Source organism: Pelodiscus sinensis, chromosome 4 (genome assembly GCF_052426305.1).
Source record: "Pelodiscus sinensis isolate ZL-2025 chromosome 4, ASM5242630v1, whole genome shotgun sequence".
Taxonomy (NCBI): domain Eukaryota; kingdom Metazoa; phylum Chordata; order Testudines; family Trionychidae; genus Pelodiscus; species Pelodiscus sinensis.
In genome coordinates, this window is record NC_143055.1 from 42,176,356 (window position 1) to 42,202,078 (window position 25,723).

The 25,723-nt window shown below is 42.2% G+C and overlaps 1 protein-coding gene across 6 annotated transcripts in view; it reads left to right on the forward strand.

Moving 5' to 3' along the window:
* The window catches only part of PGCKA1 (PDCD10 and GCKIII kinases associated 1), a 63,355-nt gene continuing 37,632 nt past the window's right edge, over positions 1-25,723 (forward strand). For all 6 annotated transcript variants that reach the window (XM_075930594.2, XM_075930593.2, XM_075930596.2 and 3 more), the window contains exon 1: positions 1-459. The gene's annotated coding sequence lies outside the window, so the exon portion shown is untranslated. The remainder of the gene's footprint in view (positions 460-25,723) is intronic.

The window sequence follows — 25,723 nt, forward strand, 5'->3', positions numbered from 1 at the left end:
CAGCAATCGGAACAGCAGCACCCAAGATGGTGGTGACTACAATTCAGTGCTAGGTAAAAACACCTGATCTGAGAGGGGGACTTTCTGGTCAGCTGAGTTTGTGACTTGGGATAATCTAATACATGGAATATTCAAAATGCAGCCACAGTCTGAGAATATATAAATTGCCTATAAAACAACAAGGTTAGTCAGGTTTCATATCCAGCTTGCAGGTAAAGGGTTACAGATTCTAGGAAGTATTAAATGCAAACTTTAAAGGATTTTATTTTCATCTACAGTCACATGATACCCTTATACCCAATGACACTAACTACAGTGTCTCATTAAGAGGTCATGCAAACTCTCAGGCTAAACAAGGCATTCTTACATATTTAACATTCAAATGCTGAAACCAAGCTAAGCCATGGGAGATTGTAATCAGAAAAGAGCTACACTTCCTGACCAACACAAAAGCTGCAGGTAGGAAACTTTCTTGTTCTTTCATGTTTTAAACTTCCAGATGTTGATTATACTTTCAAGAGAAACTGTTTACTGGGTATTTATTGCACTCTGTTTAGTTTTCACTTTTAGAAAAATCTTAATACTTTTGTCCTAAAATATCTGAGCTCCTTGAGGTTTCACCTGTTGCAGGGATAGTACTGTTTTCCAGGCAGACCCACACAGACAGCTTAGTACAAAACCAAAGCAGATCGGATAGCTTTTTTTTAAAAGTACATATTACCAATAAAAACCTAAACAGATTAAGTTAATTTTTGTATCTAACTGATCGTGTTAGCTGTTATTAGGTGCATTTTTAAATAATCATTACTACACTCAGGATGCTCAAAAAGAGAGGATTTAGGGAACCTCTGACTTTATTTATGCCTTCCATGAACTGCATATTGTTTGAGTCACTTCAGTGAAACTGTGATTTAGTGGATATGACTGCCCATTAAAATTATGTAATTCCAGTGTTCTCCCAACTAGAATTTGGTGCATCTTTCTGAAAACTTGCAAGATGAATAAGAGGCAGGGGGTGTATGGGAGGGGAAAATTCAAATATATAAAGACAAAGCAAAATCTGGAAATGGGGGATGTGCACATAGTGAGTATAAGGCTTCAGTTAACTTGGGAAATCAGGTATGCAAGGTACAGCAAGCCTTGTTAACTTGTACATGGAATGGCAGGAGGTTTCACTGACCTTGTCCATATCATGAAGGGTCATATTTTAAACTTTTGTTTAATTTTTCTAGTATACAGTGTTAAGCAAACCAGAGTTCTCTCTGACTGTCTTGAAGATATTCTCTCCACCTATGTTTTTGCTTAAATATCAAAATATTTCAGATAATGCAACTCACCTTTATGTTCCCTTCTCAGGAAAGCAGTACCCAGTCATGTTTGACAACACTAGTTCTATTTTCTAAATTATTGTCCCTTGAGAATTCCTATTGCTTTTAAAGAAATTAGTAGTCTTTACTGAGTTACTCAAATTACAGTAGTTCTAGTAGAGAGGCAGTGAGTGCAAAGAAAGGTTGGGTTTTTCCTCCGAATCTTTGTGTGTGAAACTCTTAAATGTTCTCCTGTCCCATCTACTATCAACATACATTTCGAGAGAGAAGCAAAGGAGAATAATACTGAGTACTTACCTTGCATTCTGTGGCCAAGATTTCCAAGTGCTCTGTAAAGGAAGCTGTTGTCACCCACTATTAACAAATGGGGAAACTGAGCCCACAGGGAGATTATCAGCTACATTTTCAAAACAGGACACTATTTTAGGAACTTCAGTTCATTTTGTAGATGCCCCACTTGAGACATCTTGGGCCTGACTTTCAGAAGCGCTAAGGTGAAATCAAGCCCAGCATGTCTCATCTGGACATCCAAAAACTTATAATCACTCAAGATGGTCTCCACTTTTGAAATTGTGGCCAGAAGTGGTCGGTATAAGGCCACATAGCAAGTCAGTGGCAGAGGGAAGAACAGGATTCAGCAAGATCTATGAAGGCTGTGTTGGGACAGTGTTCTGAATGTACGTCCCTTCAAAGGAGGGCAGAGTGATTTGCAAGTTGTAGCCTTTGAAAACCACCATATACATGATTATGTTGTCCTTACCCAGGAAATACTCCCACTGATTTCAGGATTAGACTTCAGGTTCCCCACAGCGGTCCTACGGCTTTAAAATTGGTTAAATGAAATACATAATTAAATATAGGTTACACCTCTATAGTCTGAACTTCTGTCATCCAGTGACATCTGTGGCCCAGCAACCCCATGGATGCTCCCAAGCTGGAGCACTCCCGGGGAAAAGCCACCCCTGTGCTCAGCAACTCCTCTCCTGCCTTCCCAGAGCTTGTACAGCACTGCACACAGCTCATTCGTGGCACTCAAACTCAGGGGGGCCAAGAGGGACACGTGGGGAAGAGCCAAGAGCGCAGCCCTGTGAATGATGGAGGGCGCAGAGAGCGCAGCCCACCTGCCACAGGGCTTGGTGTGCCCCTGCAGGGCTGTACTCCTGATCCCCAGCCATAGGGTTCTGCAGCCACTCTGCCCTCTCTCCCCCCATCACCCTCGCCAGTCCCTGCTCAGTCAATACCAGTCCCTCTGCTGCTACTGAAGTGAAGCCTGGCAGCCAGGGGCAGCAGAGGAACTGGCATTGACCTCCTCTGATCCAGCAAATTCCTTGGTTCAGGACCAGTCAGGTCCCAACGGTGCCAGACCAGGGAGGTACAACCTGTAGTGATAAACAAAGGGAACAAATTTTAGCATTTTCAAACAGCCATGCTAGTAAAATTAATCTCAATAGTGACAGCTGAGACCAGGACAAATTTCATGACGGGATCTGATGCTGTCATATAGGTATTCTAAAACCACCCATCCTGTCCAACAATCTTTCAGAGATCAGTGTTTGTGTTTAAATGTCCCTACATCTATTTAGTTTAGTTTAGTTTGGGGTTTACCTACAGGTAATCTGAATCAAATCCTGAATCGTTTCAGCCAATTGTATATGTGTTTTAGTTAAACCTACCTCTGAAAAACTAGGAGTATTGCTCTAACTATGGTGTTACTAAGAGGTATTTGCACTTATCGGACCCAATCTCCAGCTGGTGTAAATGGGCTCAGCTCTGTTGAGTAAAGCACCTGAAGCATGGGTTTGTATTATTAACATCACTGCCCTGCCTGATGTATTCATATTATTTGTATGACTGTCACACTGAGAAGCCCAAGTCATGAACCAAGATCTCACTTTGTTAGGTACTGTCCAAACCTAGAATAAAACACAGTTCTCACTCCAAAGAGCTTAAAGTCTAAGCATACAAATTAAAATAGGTATTTTCTGCTCATAACCACACAGCTGTAAATGAAATACCACTGATTTCAGAAGGGTTTCTGTAAAATTGCCCAAATATAATCAAGAATAAAATTGGGCCCAAATCATTCACAAGATCAATACAGAAAATTCTTCAGGTTAGCATAAGGGGTGTATTTGCAGAGCTGTGCTTAGACCTGGAAAACATGCACCAGGAGCTACAATGATCCCACTGTAGAGCTTCAAATGGAAAAGGGGCCCCTGTCCTTTCAGTGATAATGTCTATTATGACTGGGGCTGTAAGCGACTAGTTGACTACCTGGTAAACCTAGGCTTTTCAGGTAGTTGAGTCACTACTTGACTAATCGCTTCTCCCCCTTGCTGCCTCTGTATCAGGAGCCAGAACTGGGGGAGCCGGCTTAAAAGCCGCTTTCCCCCAGCCCCATCTCCACAGGGGGCAAGGAAGGCAGAGGCTCAGCAGGGGAAATGGTATGAGCCAGGATTGAGCAGTCCCAGTTTGCACCAAGTCCCAGACACTGCGGCTCTGTTATTTACATGTAGTAAGAGTCATCATGTTTTTAAATGTAGTAAGAGGTACAGCAGGTGAAATTGCTCAGCTCGCGCCATCTCGGCTTGCGCCTAGTCCCAGGCTGCTGCAGCTCTGCTTTTTAAATGCAGTAAGTCTGGTGGCTCCTACTATATTTAAAAAGCAGAGCTGCAGTGGTCCCCCTTATCGACTAATCAAGTTGTCAATGGAAATTATGACCCTTCTGTTTTAAGCAATTTTTGTACATGTTGGCTGGGTCATGCTATGCCCGTATTTAGCATTTAGTCCTTAAATCATGTACATGTTTCATTATGTAAAATGGTCTGAGCTAGAGAGCTTCAGAAGTATCATACTAAACATTTGCATTGCCTGTGAAGTATAGCTTATCCATCACTTTAGTTTCATAATCCTTACAGATTTAAAAAGAAAGAAGTATGATTTCTGAATGAGAGAAAAACAGCCACAGAAACTTCCTAAGAAACCAGTGCAAATTATATAGCTGCATCTGGCTTCTTTTTTAGCAGCTCAGCTGTGCTTTATATGTACAATAATTTGAATTTCTGTTATTGTTTAGGACGTGGTCCCCTTTAGTCTTCTTGCTTTGTCATTCCATGTAAGCACAAAATTAAATGCAGTAGTGCCTTATGGGACAGGTTTAGTAGAGTCATACAAATCTAATAGTCTTTCTGGTACATTGGCAATGACGAATTGTGGGAAAGTAAGAATCTGGAGAAGGGTCCAAACAGACAAAAGTGCAGAACACAAACCTCTTCTACCTACTCTCTATTCCAATGTTATCTGGGGATAATGTTGCCATTACAAATATCACACAAGTACAGAGCCTAGTGATAAAGAAGGACCTAATGATCATGTTTCAATGAGAGAGGCTGGTGCTCGGGGAGGCTGAGGTGCTCAAAAAGCAGGATTTCATTACTTTTTCAGAGAGGGTTAGAAATAGAGCTGTGTTAAGTGGGTGATCTCACTTTGTCCTTTATTCAGCATGACTGCACTAGATTTGCATTTCCCAGGGCTCACGTTGAGCTTGGGGGCAACATGAACTCCTCGGAAGCTTAAAAACAAGCATGTGCTGAAGTGCTAAACTGTATTGGGGCCAGAGTGCTCACTAGCTTTCAGGGTACAGCCCTTACTCCCTAGGAAGGAAGTCAAGGACAGGGGCATGGAGAGAAGCATGGGATGTGAAGCGACAGGGGATGACCTGGAAAGACAGGCAGGAAAGTCTACAGAGCACTTGGCTCTCAGAAGGAAACTGTCAACTGGCCTCTGAACTAAAGAAGCAGCCCGTGAAATCTGACAACGCATGACTCCTTACTGTAGTGCTAGAGAAAGCAAACAGGGAGAAGTTAGAGGAGATAGGGTTGAAGCATGGAGTCTATACCCTTGTTGAAAGATGGATGTCCAAATGTGCATCAAGAGTGTTTTGGAGGAAGGATTGAAAAGGGTGATTTGAGGTCATAGATGTGACATACACTAACAATATTTCTGAGGATTGAATCCAGCATGCTTTCATTTGGACCAGTGGAATAACGAGTATTTTGTTGATAATTGGTCACACAGTTTGGGAGAGTATGAATTAAATGAGTAAGTTGTAACAACAGAAAGCAAACAAACAAAAAAGCAGAAGTTTCTCTTAATGGCTGACCTTTGTCTCCTCCGTTTCTCTAGCAATTTATTTAATTTCCTATCCCTTATATTAGCTATAAATAAATTGCCGTGGAAGTGCAGATGCTTTTTTCCCAGGTTACAAAAAAGCTTTTATATCCTAAGTTCTGTTGTAAATTGACATGTAGAATTATTTTGTGGTTCTGGGGGGAAAGAGGTAGAGCACTTTTCATGTCTCATATTATTCAGTATCACAATGTGGCCTCTTGGGAATCCTCCCCATTCACTTAAAAGAGAGGTATATTTTTATTAAGGTTAACAGCAGGCCAAATTATACATATGTGACACACACATAGGCCTGATTCCTTATTGGTTTCTGTGTGTTACTCAGCTTGTGCAGTGAAGAATCCAGCTCAAAGATTAAGGTGAAGCAGTGTTCTTGGGGTTTTTTCCCCCCGCTCATTCCCTCTTCACTTTGAGAAGCAATTAGGATTTTATCCTACCCCACGGAAGCCAACAGCTGTTTTGCCACTGACATCAGTGAAAGTAGGATCAGACCCTTTTATAGCAAACAGAAAGGGGAAATGTACAGCCAGACTCCATGCAGCCTTGTAGAGTGTCCTAGTGCTATCACCCAAGACACCCAACCACCAGCAGAGTTAGAGCAGAGATTACCACATTGCAGCAGCATATGCTTGTCCTTGTGATTCAGCTCCCCATAGCAATGGGCCATCTGTGCCTGGCTACCACTTCTCCCCATCCCTCCACCACTGCTCTAACACACTGGGAGGGAGTTGCTACTTCCAAGGTGTGGCATTTGGATGCAAAGACATCTTGCTCCTGGCAGACTACTGCTGTTCTTCCCTGCCCATGTGCTCACTGGTGGGATCCCCAGTGCTTGCTCTGAAGTGGCCACACCAGACATGTAAACAAACAAAGAAGTGTAGTAAGTCTGACCAACATGTGCAGTCACACTCTCACAATGACCAGACACTTTCAGGCTGTCAATACCTGGCCCCTCTGACATCCTGATCTGGGCTGTGTATGTCCTTCCAGCAACCATGCTCAAGTGCTGCCCAAAGGAAAGCTGGAGCAGACTAACAGCAATGCAGGTTTCCTAGCACTGCCCTTGCATTCAGTGCAGTGTGATGATCAGGTCCAATGTCCACAGCTCTGCTGCCTACTGCACCTTTTGTGCTTCTTAGCAACTCGGCATTGCCAGGTGCTTAATGCAGTTTCTTTCAGCGTATAAAATGTTTTATCAGCCCTTAACTCCTGAGCCTGACTCTGATCTCACTTGCACAAGTCTAACTCCATTGATTTCAAAGCCATTAGTCCCGTGATATACTCTTGTGAGATCAGCATACGTCCCAGTGGAGTTCAGACTCCTGAAGTAAACTGAATGCACGGCATCTTTATCACTCAGTGGAAAAGGAGATTATTGTGTCTTTAAAACTGAATTAAACCTTTCCATTGTCTTTTATGCCTCTATTTTTGGTTTGACTGCTTTGGGTGGGGCATAGAAAAAACAATATTTACCTGCCATGTAGCTCTATTCTTTGCATATTTGTTTTTGTATTATCTTCCCCCATGTGAATTCGGCAGCTGGTGTGTGGATTGATGTCAGCCCTTTGCTTCAGTTGTCAGAATACGTGTTCGTCTCTACTAAACATTAGCAGAGAATAGGTTACGTCTGTGTAGTTAAGGTACACATTGAAATGCCAGCAATAGATCCACAGACAAAGAGCAAAATATGGTAGGAGCTAAAACTACCAACCCTAAACATGGCCTCCAGAGGCACAAGGAGTTACTGTCACGTACAAGTCCAATTTCCATTCTTAAACTCTTGTTTCATGGAAAACATTTTCCATTTGGATGAATATAATCAGTTTGCTAGAACATTGGTCTAGTTCAACATGTTAAATAGCAGGTGCAATTCCAACAGTGTAGCAATGTGCTTAAATAAAAGCACCATAACTCTTCTATAGAGAGCACAAGCTACTTACTGATTCTCTAAGCACAGAATCATCAACCAAAACACAATTGTTTCACAAATGCCTTTGAGTCTGATCCAGCTGCCATTAAAGACAAGGACAAAACTCCCACTGACTTCAACAACTGCGGAATGCACTTTTGAAAACCAGGCCACTTATTTCAGGTTTTTAATGAGGATTTAGATCCTAATATAGATTATTAAATACATTTATAATATACTATATATTTGAGAGTTTGTCTCTGTCTGTCCAAGAACTCCTCCTAAACAGGAAGATCTAGGACAACCAAATCTGGTACACAGCTGCCTCTGATCATAACTTAAAGTAGGGTTGAGTCAGGAAAATGGGCCTGGAATGGGATTGCTTCTCATAAAACCAACAGAAAAACCAGGCAGGTGAAAGGGGCTGTCAGGGTCATGCCACCTCCCTGTGGGACTACCCCAACCCTGAGCCTCCCACCCCTCAGGTGCCCTTTAAGGAGGGCAGGAGGAGCTGAAACCACCTCCCACCCCATTCGTACAAGGCCATTGCTGGTTGCTCCCCTTCATCAGGAGCAAAGAGAAAGTTCACAGTTAGCTGAATTCCTCACTCTGGCTGGGTAGCACAGAGAAGAGACATACCAGGACCTGCTCCAGCCAGGGAACATGCACTCCTCCCCCAGCTCTGCCCGCTAGAAGCTGCAGCAGCCATGGACAGGTGCTTCTCATTTGACCCCAAGCTGCTGCAATGATAGAGGGCTGGGGTAGTCCTCTCTCCCCAGTGCAACCTGCATACTGAACCCCTCATCCCCCGCTCCACCCCGGAGCAATGATTTACATGAAGTACATACATTTTATTTTCCAAAAACACAGAAATTAAGTTAAGGAGCCAAACAACGCTGGGTAAATCTTCTGGTTTTAACAAATAAAAGTAAAAAATTTAGACTCCCTTTTTTCAGTCTTAGCCTAATTTAACATTCTCTCCTTTTGCTATAGGTGTCCTATAAATACCTACGTGTTGCATTTATATCTGCATAGCAGTGAGGGATCACTTTCCTGTCACTTGAAATGTATTGTTCAAAAGTAAACCCAGCTCCAGCAAATTAAATTACTGTTAACTGAGCCTATTTTATCGATGTAAAAGTTACCAAATAACCTTCATTCAGTCAGAAACCAATCAGTCCATTAGTGTGTGCTATAATTTTTCTGAATAAGATTATTTCTAAGCACAAGACAAAGTATACAGTAGAAGGAAGCATTTCAATGACAGCAGCTTGGCTGTCAGAGTCACTGTTTGTGCTGCACAAACTTACGTACTTTGGAGCACTCAGATGTAGGCCAAGTAGTAGTGATATTGCTTTATAGTTTGAAAACGTAAACCTCCATGTATATTCAGTAACCTCTCAAGGAGTTTCAACAGTTTCTGAGATGAAGAATGAACACTGCAATGAATCTCTAAGAAAGCCAACTTCCAAACCAAGTAGGACTTTGTAGATGTATACTAGCACTTTGAATTATACCCAGAAACAAAGAGAAAACGTTCAGGCTAGTTGAAAATTTTGCATCAAAACTTGGGTTCTCACCTAAAGAAAATGTTTACTTTCCTAGAAAGTCCTAATTATTCATCAAAAATCTGCAAATTTCAGCTGGAAAAAAAACTATTTTTCATGTTTTTGGCTTTTCAACACGAAGTTTGAAATTTTCTTTAGAAAATTTTCAACTACCTGTATAGGTACATGGAGTAAAGGTGTAAGGACCTGATCTACTGCTGAAGTCAATGGAAAGACTGACACACTCTCTGATTTCAGTGGCCTTTAGATTAGGTCCCATGCAGGAAATTCTTCTAAGTAAGTGGTCAGTCATATTTTGCATTAATTTTGTGTAGTCTTCACATATAACCTCATGTAGAGTCCACTGTAATAAATCTGCCTGGAGAACATCCATGAAATCTGGTTTCTCTCCTCCCACTGTGAAATCTGGTCTTTCGTGTACTTTTACCATATATTATACAGATTTAACAAGGGAGACCAAAGTGACTCAGAAAAGGAGTTGCAGAGAGATTGCAAGGTTATTTGAAGGGATTGTGGTACTGCTACCCTTACTTCTATGCTACCTTTAGAGCTGGGCAGCTAAAGAGCAGCAGCTGTTGACCAGGCACTTAGCTCTGAAGGCAGGAGCACAGAAATAAGAGTAGCAATACCACATCATGCCATCCTCTTGCACTGCTGCTAATGGCAGCTCTGCCTTCAGAGCTGGACTCCCAACCAACACTTGGTGCTCTCCAGCTGCCCAGTTCTGAAGGCAGCACTGTCACCAGCAGCAGTGCAGAAGTACCATAACCCCCCACAAAAACACTACTTTTTTGGGTCAGGCCTCCTACAACACTCTGAAAATTCAGATTTAAATAGATGAAATCATTTCATTTATGATTTTAAAAATCCTGTGACCATGAAATTGATCAAAATGGACCACAAATTTGGTAGGGCCCTACTCATACCCTACTGTGGTGAAGTCCAGATCAACCAGGCATACGGAGAATTGGAGGACAAGTCTCTTGTCTACTCCTGCTACCTGGAAATAGTGGCAGGATTGTATCAAGACCTACACATTGTGAACCCTGTTAATAAAAGATGGGCATACAGCCCTCAATAGGGGAAGTAAGCAAACCTCCCATTGAAGTCAAGTACTGCAGGATAAAGCCCTTTATGAGGGCAATGCTACTCTGGTGATTTACTGAATTAAATCATACCAGCGTAAACTTTATTTTACATCTTCTTATAATCAGTTTGCTAGACCACTGGTCTAGTTCAAAATCATAGAATCATAGAATACTAGGACTGGAAGGGACCTCGAGAGGTCATCGAGTGCAGTCCCCTACCCTCATGGCAGGACCCAGTACTGTCTAGACCATCCCTGATAGACATTTATCTAACCTACTCTTAAATATCTCCACAGATGGAGATTCCACAACCTCCTTAGGCCACCGTGACAGTTAGGAACCTTTTCCTAATGTCCAGCCTAAACCTCCCTTGCTACAGTTTAAGTCCATTGCTTCTTGTTCTATCCTCAGAGGCCAGGAAGAACAATTTTTCTCCCTCCTCCTTGTGACACCCTTTTGGATACCTGAAAACTGCTATCATGTCCCCCCCCTCAGTCTTCTCCTTTCCCCTCAGTCTTCTCCTTTCCAAACAATTCTTTCAGTATTCCTTCATAGGTCATGTTCTCTAGACCTTTTATCATTCTTGTTGGTCTTCTCTGGACCTTCTCCAATTTCTCCACATATTTCTTGAAATGTAGTGTCCAAACCTGGACACAATACTCCAACTGAGGCCTAATCAGCTCAGAGTAGAGCAGGTTAAATGTTAAATAGCGAGTGCAATTCCAACAGTTTAGCAATGTGCTTAAATAAAAGTGCTATAACACTGAGGCAACATGTCAGCTTTGTCACTGGCATCACTACAATCAGCCACATTAGACGGATACACAGTTATCTAATGGAGATAGGGCTTAAGAGTTTAATAATAATACCTAGCACTTACATAGCATTTTTCCCCAGTAGATCTCAAAGTGCGTTACAAGGGAGAATCATTATCCCCATTTTACAGATGGCAAACCAAAGTACAGAGAGGTGACGTGACTCACCCAAGTTCATCCAGTAGTAGCACTGCCAGGACTAGAACTGAGGCATTCTGAATCCCGGGCCAGTACTCTGTCCACGAGGCATCACTGCCTCAATACACCTCACTTTTTAAATTTCAGCTCAATTTCTTATCATGAAAAAACAAATAGGTGTTGCCAATAAACAGCCCTTGCTCCTAAACAGAGGGTGGGGGGGATCTGCCATGCCAAACAGCTTCCTGAAACCTCTTTTCACGGCCAAGATATAAACCTTTGAAAAGAGGGGTTGTGCTAGAAATGCCAACACAACAGTCACTAGTATATAGCATCATGAACTACTGGACTACAAAAACAGTCCCACATGTCATACTTAACTGTGAAATTCTTGTAGGTAACTTTGGTGGACTGAGCCTATGCTTCTCTGGAAAAGAAATGGATTTATTAGTTGGCTCGACTCCAAATATGTCGTCTCTTAAAGGAACAAATGCTCTTATACAGCTTGTAAGCATTGTTCCAATGTAAGATTAAAAAGACTGTAAATATAATTAAGATAAGAAATCAAGCACATTACAGTTCAGCAGCACAATGGAAATGCAACTGTATTTCACAGCCATTCCACAATTACAATACTTGAGACACATGTGGATAGCTTTCAATACTTTGATCAACACTACAGATTTGCCATGGGCTTGAGAAATGAAGACTCTCATTGCAACGTAGAGAGTGAGAATAAAGGATCTCCAAGTCATTGTGACCAATCATCCTCCTAACCATCTCACCATGGAATGTCTTTCAGGGAAATTGCTTTAAAAAATCAATTGGGAAAGTTCATAGGCTCTATGAAGTGATGCAGATTCAACTACCCTATGCTTTACACAATTATTCAAATGCTGTATTAAAAAAAACAGAGGGTCAAATACATTAGTGGAGTGGAAGTAAAATAATGGCACAAGAAAGCATCTTCATGTAAGGATACACTGTGTACTGTAGCACAGTAGGATACACATTATCACAGATTCTACATAATCTTATTCCTTTGTTTTTTAACAGACAAAATATAAGGAAATGGATTGGGGATTTTGACTAACTAATATGTGCAAATGCCAAGTCTTTTCCTGCGGGATCTTGCCTAGCTGCCACTTCCTTACCTAGGCCACATAAAGTTACTAGCACAAAATTACTAGCAAGGCAAAAATATCAGCAAGAAGAGATCTATGTGTATTATGTCAATTAAGAATGTTCTATGTTTCCATTTTGATCCTTCTGAAACATCCTCGGGGTGAGAACATATGACTTCAAACCAATTAGAATATACGCAGTTCCCCATACAGATTGCAAAATACCCTCACCATTAAGGATTTCCTCCAGCTTCCTCTGAAGTCTCTCTCAGAGGGGTAGCCATATTAGTCTGTATCTGTAAAAACAACTAGTAGTCCTATAAATAAAATATCTTGGTTTCTGTTATTTCCACTCCATTTCATCTGATGAAGTGGGTATTGCCACAAAAGCTTATGATTTTATATGTTTTGGTGAGTCTCTAAGGTGCCTCAGGACTACTCATTATTTTTTAAGTCTTTCCATTGATTAAATAGTTATAGAAACAAATTTCAGCAGCCTAGAACTCCCATGTGATGAACATTGCTCTCAACTCATACTAAAGCTAATCAACTGCCTCTAAATACAGAGCAACATAGCCACACTACTCCTTAAACAATACCTCTCCTCACCATTTATTCCAAGCCTACTATTTCAGTAGAGACAAGAATCTTCCTGAGGAATCCAAATAGGAAATGATATCTCAGCTCTAACACTGTTTCTGCTCAAGTCCCAACACAAACTATAACAAGTTGTGTGTTACGTAATCAGACTTCTTCTTTGTAATCCTATAAAATACCGGCAAATGTAAGAAAATGCAATAAATATTTATGTTAAAATAGACACCTTCCAGTCTGATTTCTAGTCCCCATCAATAAGATGTGGGATAGGGCTGTGAGGAGTCTGGGTTTGGGTTTTGCTACACTATGCTGGATGTGGTTGTTGTTTAAAGTCAGAGGGCAGCTCATCTTCCCCAAACATCTTCCCATTGTGTATAGAGGTCCTTTTTGTCTACTGTTTCCAGTAGGACTGTCAGGTGATTTAAAAGATTAATTGCGCTGTTCCACAATAATAAGAATACTATCTATTTAAATATTTTTGTATGTATTCTACATCTTCACATATATTGATTTCTATTAGGACTGCAAATTAACATGTGTTAACGCCTGTGATTAACGCAGGGCAGAATTAATGTATTAAAAAAATTAACGGGCATTAATTGCCGGCGTTTCTGCTCAGAGCCCGGGATCAGCTGTGCGGCGCTGCCCCTTTGAAACACCTCCACGTTTCAAAGGGGCAGTGCCACAGAGAAACGCCTGCGATTAATGCACGTTAATTTTTTTAATGCATTAATTCTACCCTGCATTAATCGCAGGCGTTAAAGCGTGTTAATTGACAAGCCTAGTTTCCAGCCCATCCCTGTTATTCATTTCCTTCTCAGGCATATTGCCCATAGAATATACCCTCTGTGCATCCTTTTGTCATACACTGTAGCCACCATGGGAATAGGAGAAAGGTAGTTACTAAATTATAGGGCGTTCTTTTCTGGCTTGAGCAGTAAGTTAGCAACACATATTGGGAAGGGAGAGGGTGCCATATTATGTCTCCTTTGCAGGAAACATTAAGACCAGCATTAGCAAACTAGGGATGTAACTTCACCCTCATGCAAACTCTAAGCAGTTACTACTATATTCCAGGAACTTTTTGTTCTGTTTACATTCCAACTTTAAAGATATGATTGTTGTTTACAACCCACCCAAAAGTTTTTCCAGGCTGTAAGCCATGCAAATGTCTTCTCTGTTATCTACCTAAGTCCCTTTTGAAATAAACAGAAACTCATTTTTCCCCTAGATCCTATTTATTCTCAAAGAGCTAGGATTTTTTTTCAAAATCCTGTTAAGTCTCTTAATGGCAGTCTCAGGATTTTGGAGTCTGTAGATGGTTAATTCTATAAATCTCATGACACTTAGCTCCACTCACTGTATCGTTGGTGCTAAATTTGCAACAAACAAATGGAATTTCACATGGCCAGCACGAGAGATGAGAACCTCAAGCCCACAGAAGCTTATCTGAGAGTCTGATTTGCAGCACTTCTAATGGTGGCAATAAATAAGTATTTGTTAGAAAACCTGACTGAACTTCTCTGAAGCAGGTTTACTGCAGATAATCCAGCAGTGGTATGCTCTCCCTGCTACAGGGCTGGTATTGTTATGTACTGTTCCATGAAGGAGCCTAGATTTATATGTTCTGCCTTCGCATGAAATAAAGTTAATCATAGACTGAGAATTCTTTGTTTAGTAAAACAGATCTTTCTGGCCAATTCAATTCCTCTTTGTTTGATCTCTCACTCTCACAGCATGCAATATTATTCCTCTTTCAGCCAACAGGCAGAACAGTATTTGGACAGTTGAACAACTCAGCTCTGCAGTCAACATAAAACTCTAACCTAACTCAGTAAGATTTCATCAGAGTTAATTTTTCATTTCAGTTCAACCAATCCATCAGTGTGAGATTGTGAAACGTTGTCCTCCAGAAATTGTACTTTGTTGGTATTCGGGCTTTCAGCTTTCCTTGCTAGCATTAGTTGATGTGAAAAACTCCCACATGGTTTAGATGGAAACAATGGGCACACACATCCCCTGCCACCTGGCACAAGGAGCAAGAACTCAGAGTGGCTTCCCAATGATTGAGAAAAAGGTATTGGGAATGTCCTTGTTGCAAAGCTCTCTCTCACCTCCCTTGCCACCTTCCTGCAAATACAGATTTTTTTCTCCCCTATTCTTCTCCCACGGAAGGAGAGCGCACAAATACCTGTGAGCAGGCTATCATCTAGCTCTGCAGAAAACAAAACACACATGGGACATAGCACCATAATGCCTGAAAAAGCCTATTCAAGAAAGCTTCACTGAAACCATCAATTTTCTTCCAATAAGCAGCAGTCAATCGCTATTCCAAAAAAAAGTAACACATACAACCCAGGAAAGGGCCAACATTTCCATCAAAGATGCTTTGTCAAAGGTCTGTGTTGTGTATGTGACCCTTTGCTCAGAATACTGATAAATATCCCCTTATAAATATGGAATTAAAGACTGTAACTGATTCCAGTGAAGCTTTTGGGGGGGGGGGGGGGCATTCCCATGAAGTCTCTTGAATGTTTTCATGTAATCCACCATTTTTATTTTTTTTAAATCAGAAGTACATTCTAGCCTGGGACTCTGTGCTTTCTAGTTCTGCCTACCAAAAGAAAAGAAAGAAACTCACTTTAACGAGCTGGGATTTGGGATTTTTTTCCTTTGTGTAGGACTGGCTGATCTCATTCAGCTGGACTTGCCAATGACACAGGACAACACAATTGTCCTTAGATTTACAATGTTTTCCTTACTTATTTTTGCTTGTTCCACGTTAACATCTGTAGGACCCATGTAAGCTCAGGGAAATACTGCGTGCTGTAGAAGCGACACAGTAAGGAACATTCTGTTTCCCGGAAAGCTTACAGTCTAAATAGCCAAGACAGGCAAAGGTGGGAGATCAGGAAGGAAGACAGGGAGCATTGAAGTGACTTGCATATGATTACAAAGGAAGTTTGGGACAGAGCCAGGAACTAAACCCCAATCTCTTCGGACTAGTGCTTTACCCATAAGACCATCCTTCCTCCTAATCATCCTTCCTCTGTCTAACCCCCATAACTAACTGCCCTATGAGCTGCCTTCTTCTATGCCGATACCATTTTCCTGACCTAATCTTCCAAAGTTCTACACTTCTTTCTGGTCTATAAAACCTGCTCCTCAAATCATTCACTGTGAGCACAGGTGAATCACCTAAAAAAAACAAAAAAAAAAAAACAATGACCTTTCAGAATAGTTTACATTGACTAACAGGGCTTTGTGTTGATCTGTACACAGAGCACGTAGCAGAATTCTTTCCCAGAAATGACTTTCAGTCTCCTCTGCAGCAGTCTATAACAAAAGCTGGAGTTTAAGGTAATCTCTTAAACAAGTCAGAAGTTAAACATTAAACAATGATTTTGATTTGCAAAAATCCTCTACTGTGTAGATACAAATTAAGGGTCAAAGAGCAAGTAGACTAGGGCATCAGGTTCAAAAATATAAAATAATATTGTTTCTGATGCTTTCTTTGGCCATTTTGTCAAAACCTCTGAGTCTCACCTGGCTCTAGGCCATGGGTTCCCAAACTGGGGGTGTGTGAAGAAATTCCGGGGGGAGCACGAGGCAACCCAGCCCTCCCCCCACCCCGCTAAGTTTTGCTGCTGTTTTTGTTTTTCAGCCCCCGTCCGTTCCTTCTTTCTTTTTTGCTCAACAAGTTTTGCTGCTATGGGGGGGGGGGGGACATGAGAGTTTCTCAAAAATCAAAAAGGGGGCGTAATGCCAATAAGTTTGGGAATCACTGCACTAGACACTCATTCAGCTGTGTTCAAAATCTGTTGTCCTCAGAGTAGCACAGTAATGGTACATATGCCCAGGATGTTGTGGAATGAGGTAATAGTTTCTATAGATGCTGGGGACCATGCTTCAAAGTGTCCACCTAGCTAATGGGTCAGAACAGCTCTGCTAATAATGGAACGGTTTGCTTTTGATATTTTTGTTTTCTGAAAACAAACACACACACACACACACACACACACACACACATATATATATATATAATGGAGGCAAACAAATCAATGTGGTAGTTACAGCATTTTTAAGAGCTCCCTGATATAAAGAAGGAATATATGGAAATCCAATAGTTAAACCTGCTTCATAAAATATCACTTGTGACATTACAAAGTTTTGTTACAGCAGAAAGCCAGAAAAATAAACATCCATGTCAACCTCACAACCAGCCCTTACAATCTGGCAGGGCTGCTCATCCACTGTGAACACAAAAAAAGGAAAATGACAAGATTCATTCTCCTTTCTAACTGTCAAAACTGTTTCCACCTCATCAGCCCCTTTTTTTTCTCCCCGCACTTCACTAGAGGATTAAGGGGGTATTGAGTAGGGATGTTAAAAACATGTGTAATTGTGTACATATGTAAATGCTGGCAAAACTCCTTGGAAACCAGTGTAAGCCGCTCCCGGGGAGCCTGCTGCCACCCCACGCTGCTGCCTCTGATGCAGCAGGGTGCGGTAGCTGGCAGCTCCCCAGGAGCCAGCTTTTAACCTAGCTCCCCTGCATGCCCTAGGTCCCATCAGCAGCCCCATTCCCAGGGAGCCTGCTTCTGCCCCCACGCTGCTGCCTCTGATAGAGGGTGGCAGCTAGCTCCCCAGGAGCGAGATGGGAACCTATGTGTAACCATGAATGTTAACCAATAAGCCTAGCTTATCCGTTAATCATTTACATGGCTATATGCTCACATCCCTAGTGTGGAGTACAACCTAGCTAGCCATCCTGTAAGGACACTGGTCAGAACATCTTTGATGAAACTTTGTCAATTCATCAACATTGAAATGTTCCACACAACTGGATCTATTTTGATGAAATTTCCTCAGAAACCTACCTGCCTGGATCCTTGGCTGCCCACTTGGTGGTCTCATAGGGAGCTGAGAATCTACAAGCCCAGATTTTGGGGCATCCAGCTCTTTGGCACCCAGAAACCCTGCGAGTCCCAGCTCCCAGGTTCCTTAGCAGGCTGCCTTTGATTCAGGGCTTCCAGGATGCCCTGTTCTGTGGCAGCCTACAATGCAATTTCCCCAAGCTCCCAGTAAAGCTGGATGGATAACAGTAATTCCACTGGGCTGAGAATTTCAAACATTTTAGCTTTAATTCCTTCAGAACAAAATAAAATTCTGAAATCACAAAATCCTCCATAAAGCAGAACCGCCATTTTCTACTCATATCCTTTAAGCATATCTAGCATATGTGATTCTCTTTAGTTTGCATATTATTGGAGAATTTCTACTCAGAGTCATCGTGAGCTGGTGTCAAGAAATCTAAAACATTAAGGCTGTGTCTAGACTGGGAAGTTTTTCCGCAAAATCATCTGCTTTTGCGGAAAAGCTTGCCAGCTATCTACACTGGCCGCTTGAATTTCCGCAAAAGCACTGACGATCTCACGTAAGATTGTCAGTGCTTTTGCGGAAATACTATGCTGCTCCCGTTCAGGCAAAAGTCTTTTTCCGAAAAACTTTTGTGCAAAAGGGCCAGTGTAGACAGCAGAGATTTGTTTTCTGCAAAAAAGCCCCGATCGCGAAAATGGTGATCGGGGCTTTTTTGCAGAAAAACGCGTCTAGACTGGCCACGGACGCTTTTCCGCAAAAAGTGCTTTTGCGGAAAAGCGTCCTGCCAATCTAGACGCGCTTTTCCGAAAATGCTTTTAAAGGAAAACTTTTCCGTTAAAAGCATTTCCGGAAAATCATGCCAGTGTAGACGCAGCCTAAGGGCTTGTCTCCACTACCTAGTCAATCAATGCAGCAATCAATCCACCAGTAGTTCTTTATCAGGTCTCCTTAGATAAATAGACTTTAGAGTACTCTCCCATCCACTCTGGTACTCCACCAGGATGAGGAAGTAGATGGAGTTGACGGGAGAACTGTCAATTTTACTGAATAGAAGACATGGGGGTATGTAGGTCTAAGTATGTTGACTTTAGCTATGCTATTCACATAGCGAATGTTGTGTATCTTAGATCGATTGGGGGGGGGGGGGAGCCGGAAGTGAAATGTAGAGCAGGCCTAAGACCCCAAAGGTGCACTAAGATCAGCTAGAACTGACTCCTCTGCCTGCAAAGTCATATCTCAGTGAAGGAACAGGGCCTAACATTGGTCCTTTGTCAACCTCAATGTCATGGGAGAACACAGTAATTCGGAATGAAGTTCATCCCAACCTACACAAGGCCCTGTAGATCACTTGAATACGGAATTAAAACTGATTTTCAAAGGAAAAACAAATTGGGCTTCATGATTTATAATTCATGATTTTTCAATTTTTTTCCCTGCTTGAGTTTTATTTTAGGAGTCGTCTACACTTTAAAGCACAGCTGCAGCAGTCCTTCAAACTGAAAGTGTGGCCACAACACAATCATGAGCAGTGGATGAAGGTAAGGCTGGGAGAGGCAAACCTCCCCAGCCCCGCCCCTTCTCCAAAGCCCCATACCCCTCACAGGTCTCCTTGCTGGCTGAATTTTTAATCAGACCATTTAAAACTCTATTTTAACACCTATTTAACGTAAATGATTAACATACATTTTAAAGAAAGGAAGACTATGATAAATACTCAACACTACAGCCCTTTCAATTAAGATATCAGAGTTTATAATATACATGCTTAGAGAAATCTAGGAGGTCCTTCTGGAAACCCAGGGAAGATCAGAATTTACATTCCCGACATTGTCTACATTCAAGTTTGCGCACAAATTGAAGCCCTTTAGTTTAACTAAGTGAAACCTGAAAAGGAAAAGCAAATTGCCCTCTTTTGCTTCATGATTGTAAAGAAGGCCTAAAACTAAGCAAAACAAATGGGTCTCTCAAAAGCAGAATTGTGCTCATTTAAATGATTTAACTTTAGTGGTGCAACTTCTGCCAGTCTGACCAATGCTTAGGTCCCAATGGATGCCTGCATCTAGGCAGAGCCCCAGAAAAATCAATGGAGTTCTATGATGGTTCAATAATCTCCCCAGAGAGAACACCTAGAGCAGTGGGACATATTCCTCTCCTCCCAAGTACTAACAGATGCCTGAATGGCTCTGCTGCTTTTGGGAAACTTGTCTCTAGAAAGATCCATCCTTTCACTGTCTCTCAGGCCTGGTCTCTACACACAGTTGCACCAGTTTAACTAAAGATGTGATGTTGCACTGATTTAGTTAAACCAGGGCTAATCTGTGCATGACTAATCTGCATTAGTTTAAACTTTGCTTACGCTGATTTACTTTGCCTCTGGTTTGGAAGTGTGGCTTTTGCATGCAGACAAGCTCTCAGACTCAAACAGATGCTTGATCTACTTCAGTCTCATAGGATTAAATAAATAAAATTAAAATAAAGGTTACGGGGGAAAGCCATTTCCTGCGCCACTGAGAAATTTAAACCAATCTCATTCTTCAGTGGCTCATACACCTTGACCCATCAGATGATAATCTTTTCCAAATGTCTATCATCAAGGCATTTTGAGACCGTTTTAAGTTAAATTTCATGAGGAAAACATATTGCCAAAACACAGGCCACTAGTTATTTCAATTTCCAGATAAAAATCTGCTCTAAATGCATAACCAGTTGCCTTGAGTATGGGATATGGTGCACATGATTGAGTTTACAGATGTTCAATTAGGCTTTTGTTTTGTTTAAAATGCCACTAAGCAGTCAGCACAAAGGCAACGATAGACAAGGCTCGACAATTAGTGTAATCTACTCACCGGTGGCGAGTAGATTACAAGCTGGCACAGCCACGCAATGCAGTCTGCGCATGCGCAGCGTGCTGAACCGCACGGCTGGCAAGCAGGGCTCGCCGCCGCTTGGCGAGCCCTGATGATAGAAATAGAGAGAGAATGGATGTATGGTTTCTGCTTTCTATAATAAGAGCCAACATACACAAAGTACATAAACACAGTAGAATTTCACTTCCAACTGCACCAGTGTTTCCTTTTTACTACGTAGGGCCCTGTCCATGCAGCAAAAGACGTGCTTTTTCTGTTCATTTAACTCAAATGCAGACACACACACACCTACCTCTATGGGCACAATTAACACCTTTAACATGGTTTAAGTCAGTCAGGAGGTAGGCTAGGAATCCCACTTTAAATGTCAAGTGATCTTAAAGATGCTCACCTGTATGTACATGAGTTTTGGGGGTGAGGGCTCTGGGAAGGAAGTTTGGTCAAGTTGCACTAATTCAGTTGAACTAACTTGGTTGGGAAAATAGCCCCCACTCTGCCCATGTATAGAGAGCTTCAGAAAAACTTTGAGGGATGTGGTGTTTCCATTCCCAAAAAAGTCTTCAGCCATGCATTCTTAGCTCCCATTTTTATCATTGCTCAACAGACTGTAGATGCTCCATCTTTATAAGCTTTGTTTTGGCAGGAAAATACCAGCATTCTAAAAGCAAGATTAGGGTTTTTCAGTGGGGCCTAAACCAGTTGTTTCAATGGGAACTTGGACTAGCTTCTTAAAGATATGTAGGTGCTTAAAGAGGCAGCTATATGCCTAGTAGAGTAATAAACAAGTACAGGCAGTCCCCGGGTTACGTACAAGATAGGGACTGTAGGTTTGTTCTTAAGTTGAATTTGTATGTAAGTCGGAACTGGTACATATTGTAGGGGAAACTCTAGCCAAACATTTCTCCAGAGCTCAGTTGTATTCTCCCACACCTCACTTCCCTCAGGCCTTTATTCTCAAGCTGAGGTGTCTGCTGAGAAAAGCCGCTCCGCGTCTCCCTGGTCCCCCCTGCTGGGGGGAAGCAGCTAGTGCGGGGTTGCCTCACCCCGTTTCTAAGTAGGGATCCGATGTAAGTCGGATCCATGTAACCCGGGGACTGCCTGTATAAGTAACAATATTGCAGTATCTCCCCAACAGTTCTGCTGAAACTGGGAGCTCAGCATGCTAGGTGCTGTACAAACACAGAGCTGATTTTTGAGCTTATTGTAATACTTTATACCATTATTATGCATAATGATAACTGTTCCAAGTATTGTATCAGATCTGTCACATTCAACTAATTACATCCCATAATATTACTCTACAATATCCACTTTAAACTGCAGGATGCAGTGTTAGGACCATACCTGTTAACCCAAGTCCTTTGATTTTCTGTAACTTTCAGTGAAGTACATTGATTAATGCTGTCAGTGTAATGCAGTGATGGACAACTTAGACTAGTGAGTGGGCCACATGAGCAGTCCTCCATCTCAGTAGGCCACAAGACGGCTGTAACCAAAGATGGTCTCCTGGGATACGGTAGTTTTGCTAACAAATTCCCCTATAGGGCAAAGGCATGCACTTCTCCTATCCTCCTCCTCTCCCCCCTCCTCCCCCCCCCCCCCCCCCCGGGGCTGCCTGGCTGAATCATCATCATCATCATCAACCATGGGCTCAACGCCCATTGGTGTCCGATGCCTCCCTCACTATTTCCTTCCATCTTTCTCTGTCCAGTGCAGGGTGGCTTAGTTTCTGTAGACTAGCTCCGCACCAATCTATTATATCATCTACCCACTCTGCGTGGGGTCTGCCTCTCCTATTCGGACCATCTATTATGCTGAATACCGGGGTTTTAACTTTTTGCTCGTTGTTCATTCTGCAGATATGCCTGAATAGCTGTAACTTCCATTGGATAGCCTTCTTCAGTAGGTTCTCTTTCAGTTGTATCTTCCTATATAATTCCTCATTGGTGACCTTCTGCATTCATCCTAGTCTCGGGATCTCAACTCCTCTCAAATGCCAATATCCTTCTCTTTGAATCTTTCATTATCACCCATGTCTCACATCCATACAACATGCTGCTAAACACACACATTTTTAAGATGCTCCGCTTCATTCCTAAGCTAATCGCTTTACTTTTCCAGATCTTATCCATCTCCTTCAAACTCACTCTTGCTTTCACTATTCTAGTCGCTATTTCCTTCTTACAGTCTAGATCATACATCATGTTGCTCCCCAAATACATGAACTTCTCTACATACTCTAGTTCAAACCCATCTACACTGATCTTCCTTCCTATTTCCTTATCGCCAAATACTATTGTCTTTATTTTACCGATGGGGCCCAGTAATTATCACTGATGACAGTTACATAGCAGGGACTGTGCAAGTGACAATGAATTACAACATGAATGGAAAGGAGAGAGCTATCTTAAGCTGCCTGACTGGCTAGCAGGAAGGTAAAAATAATTCTCCAGAAATCTCTGGCACATATTGACTGAAAAGGTATCACTCCCCAGAAACCCGTGCATTTGGGGTTTGTCTACATTCTTACGGGGCTGAGTCTCAGTGGGACTTCTCCCTGCCCTCTGTGTCCAGGTGAGCAAAACAGGTACTTATACCCACACAGTTGACAGATGGGGGTGCAAGCCATACAGATACTATCCTGAGCGCAGGGCTTTTCTTGGAGATTTATGACCATCTTGGGTTAACAGCCTCAGACTGTCAATCAAGCATCTTCTCTTACCAAGCCTGCCATGAATCCCCGGGAAATGGCCAGTTCCCTTTTTGTGACTGCTCAGATGCATCATCAAGCAAAGTTCTCCTGTTTCAGCAGCTAGACCCATGAGAAATACCAGATTGCCTATAAACTTGTGGGAAAAAAAACAGTAACAACATCTTGGTTCCACATTTATCTATTTTCTATTGTGCCTGAATGTTAATATCCAGAAAGCAACAGAATTCAAGAACTTATGAACTGGTTTTGTATAAACACAAGTTGGACCTCCCTTTTCCAGCACCCTCTGGGCCTGACTGGTCCTGAACGAGGGGATTCGCCAGACCAGGGTAAGTCCCTCCCTTCATGGCCCGTGCTGAACTGCTGCCCCATCCCCTACCTACCAGCTGCCCCATCCCCTACCTACCAGCCTGGCCCTCCAGAACTCTCTAGCTGCTGCTGACTCGGTTGCCAGGGCCAGAGCTCCACAACCATAGCCAGGAGCTCCGTGGCTACAGAAGGAACTTTGCAGCTACAGCCAGGGCTAGAGCCAGCCCCCTCCACACTGGGGCCAGAACTTCCCACTGTACCACCCATTCCCCCCCCCCCCCACCCACACACACACACAATCCTGCCCCTCGTCCAGACCTCCCTATACCTGGGCTCCGTGGTCCAGAAATAACCATGGTCCTCCCAGATCACAGAGGTTACCGGACCAGAGAGCTCTGGAGTTGCAACCTATAACTTTAAAATTAGTTTCACTGTAGATATCTATTAAGCTGATTAAAACTAATGAAATAAGATGAGCATTTATTATGCAAAAAGTTTAAAAAGAAAAACCAATACAGTTATCCTTCTTCCCCCAAAATTAAGACATCTTTAATAATGTAGGTATTTACTTAACCCTAACACTGTGGTATCTAGTTAAGAGGTACATAGTATTGCAACTGCAAAAAGTATTTCTGGCTACCAGAGTTTCTCTCAGAACAATATGTCATGATTTTAAATTCAGCTATAGTTCCATGTGAGTTTTTCCTTTCATAATTTTACAACAGAACTTTAAAGAATTTGATTTTGCTCTCAGTGAAGTCAACCAGAGATTTACCATCAACATCCAAGAGTCTTTTAAAAAGCATCTCATACAAAATTCATCCCAAACTGCTTTTTGCAGAGGGTTGCATAATATAGTTAGAGTGTGATATGCCATACATGTGAAATAATAATAGCAACGTGAATAAGACAGAAAGGTCAAGACCCATGGAGATTTTCAGAGGTTTTCAGCTGAAATTTGAACGGAGATGGAAAGCTGATGAACGGACAGAGAAATGGTTTCAGATCATTCAAGTGGCAGAGGAGAAGACCCTTGAACGAAGTATTAAGATTACACAAGGGGCAGAATAAAGGCTGGTGTTAGAGAAGGGGGGGGGGAATACTTTCCTTTAATTTCAAAATAAAATAATTTTAACTGTAAGACTTAACCCGCATTACCAAGGTCCTACCCAGGATGGGGGGCAGCCTGCACAGGTCTCCCAATGGCACTCTCCAGTCCAGCCCGGAGCAGCACACACACCTGTAGATGGCACTTCCTGGGTCCAGCCCTGGGGCAAGGCCACATAGGGCTCCTCCCAGCACTCACCAGACCCACCCTGAGGGCAGAGGGCGCATACAGGCTCGCCAGGCCAGTGCTCTCCAGGCGCATCGGGGAGAGAGGGGGCAAACAGGCTGCGCACTGGCACTCTCTGAGCCCAGGATGGCGGGGGCTATGCAATGGTTGGCAGAACCTCCCCAGGGCAGGCTGCTGTTGACCAGTGACTTCCCACTGGGGCACTTGCTTCCCCGTGGTCATTCCACAGTACAACTCCCTTCTACCAGACCCTTCCCTTTCCATTTTATGAGAAAATCAAATTCCAGGCACATCCCACTGTCCTGGCACAACCAAGCCCTGACCTCGCTTTAAGTTTTAGTAAGAGGAAGCTGAACACCACATTTGGTGGTCCTAGCTCTTATGGTTTAGGAGGCGTTCTTGAACAGACTCAGACATTTCTAAAATATAGATAGATAAGCACATGTTCCTAAATTATGAATTTAGTATTGGAGTATTAAAATTCAATACATTTGTTCAAACAATGTAAATTCAATATTGCCTACAGTCCTGTTTATCTAAAATGCTAATATATAATGCTTTGGCATCAGAGAGTAAGGGTTAAACACTGTTTTGTTTCACTGAGTAAAGCAAACACTACTCCTTTTTAATCCTCAGAGTGATGGAGACTATTTTGCTGGGGAAGACTACTGGTTGGTTTCATGTAACCATATACAACAAAAGAGCCCTACATGGTGCATAAATTCCTTAAAGACTAAATTCCAAACAATGCAATAGCACAGCAAAAGTGGAGTAATAGTTGCACAGCCTGCATAGACAAAGCAGAATAACTTGAACAACAGATGCTTTGCATTTGACCACAGATACAATTTTTAAAAACTAACCAAACCAACCTAACTAAAAAGGGGCTAAAACAAACCAGGAA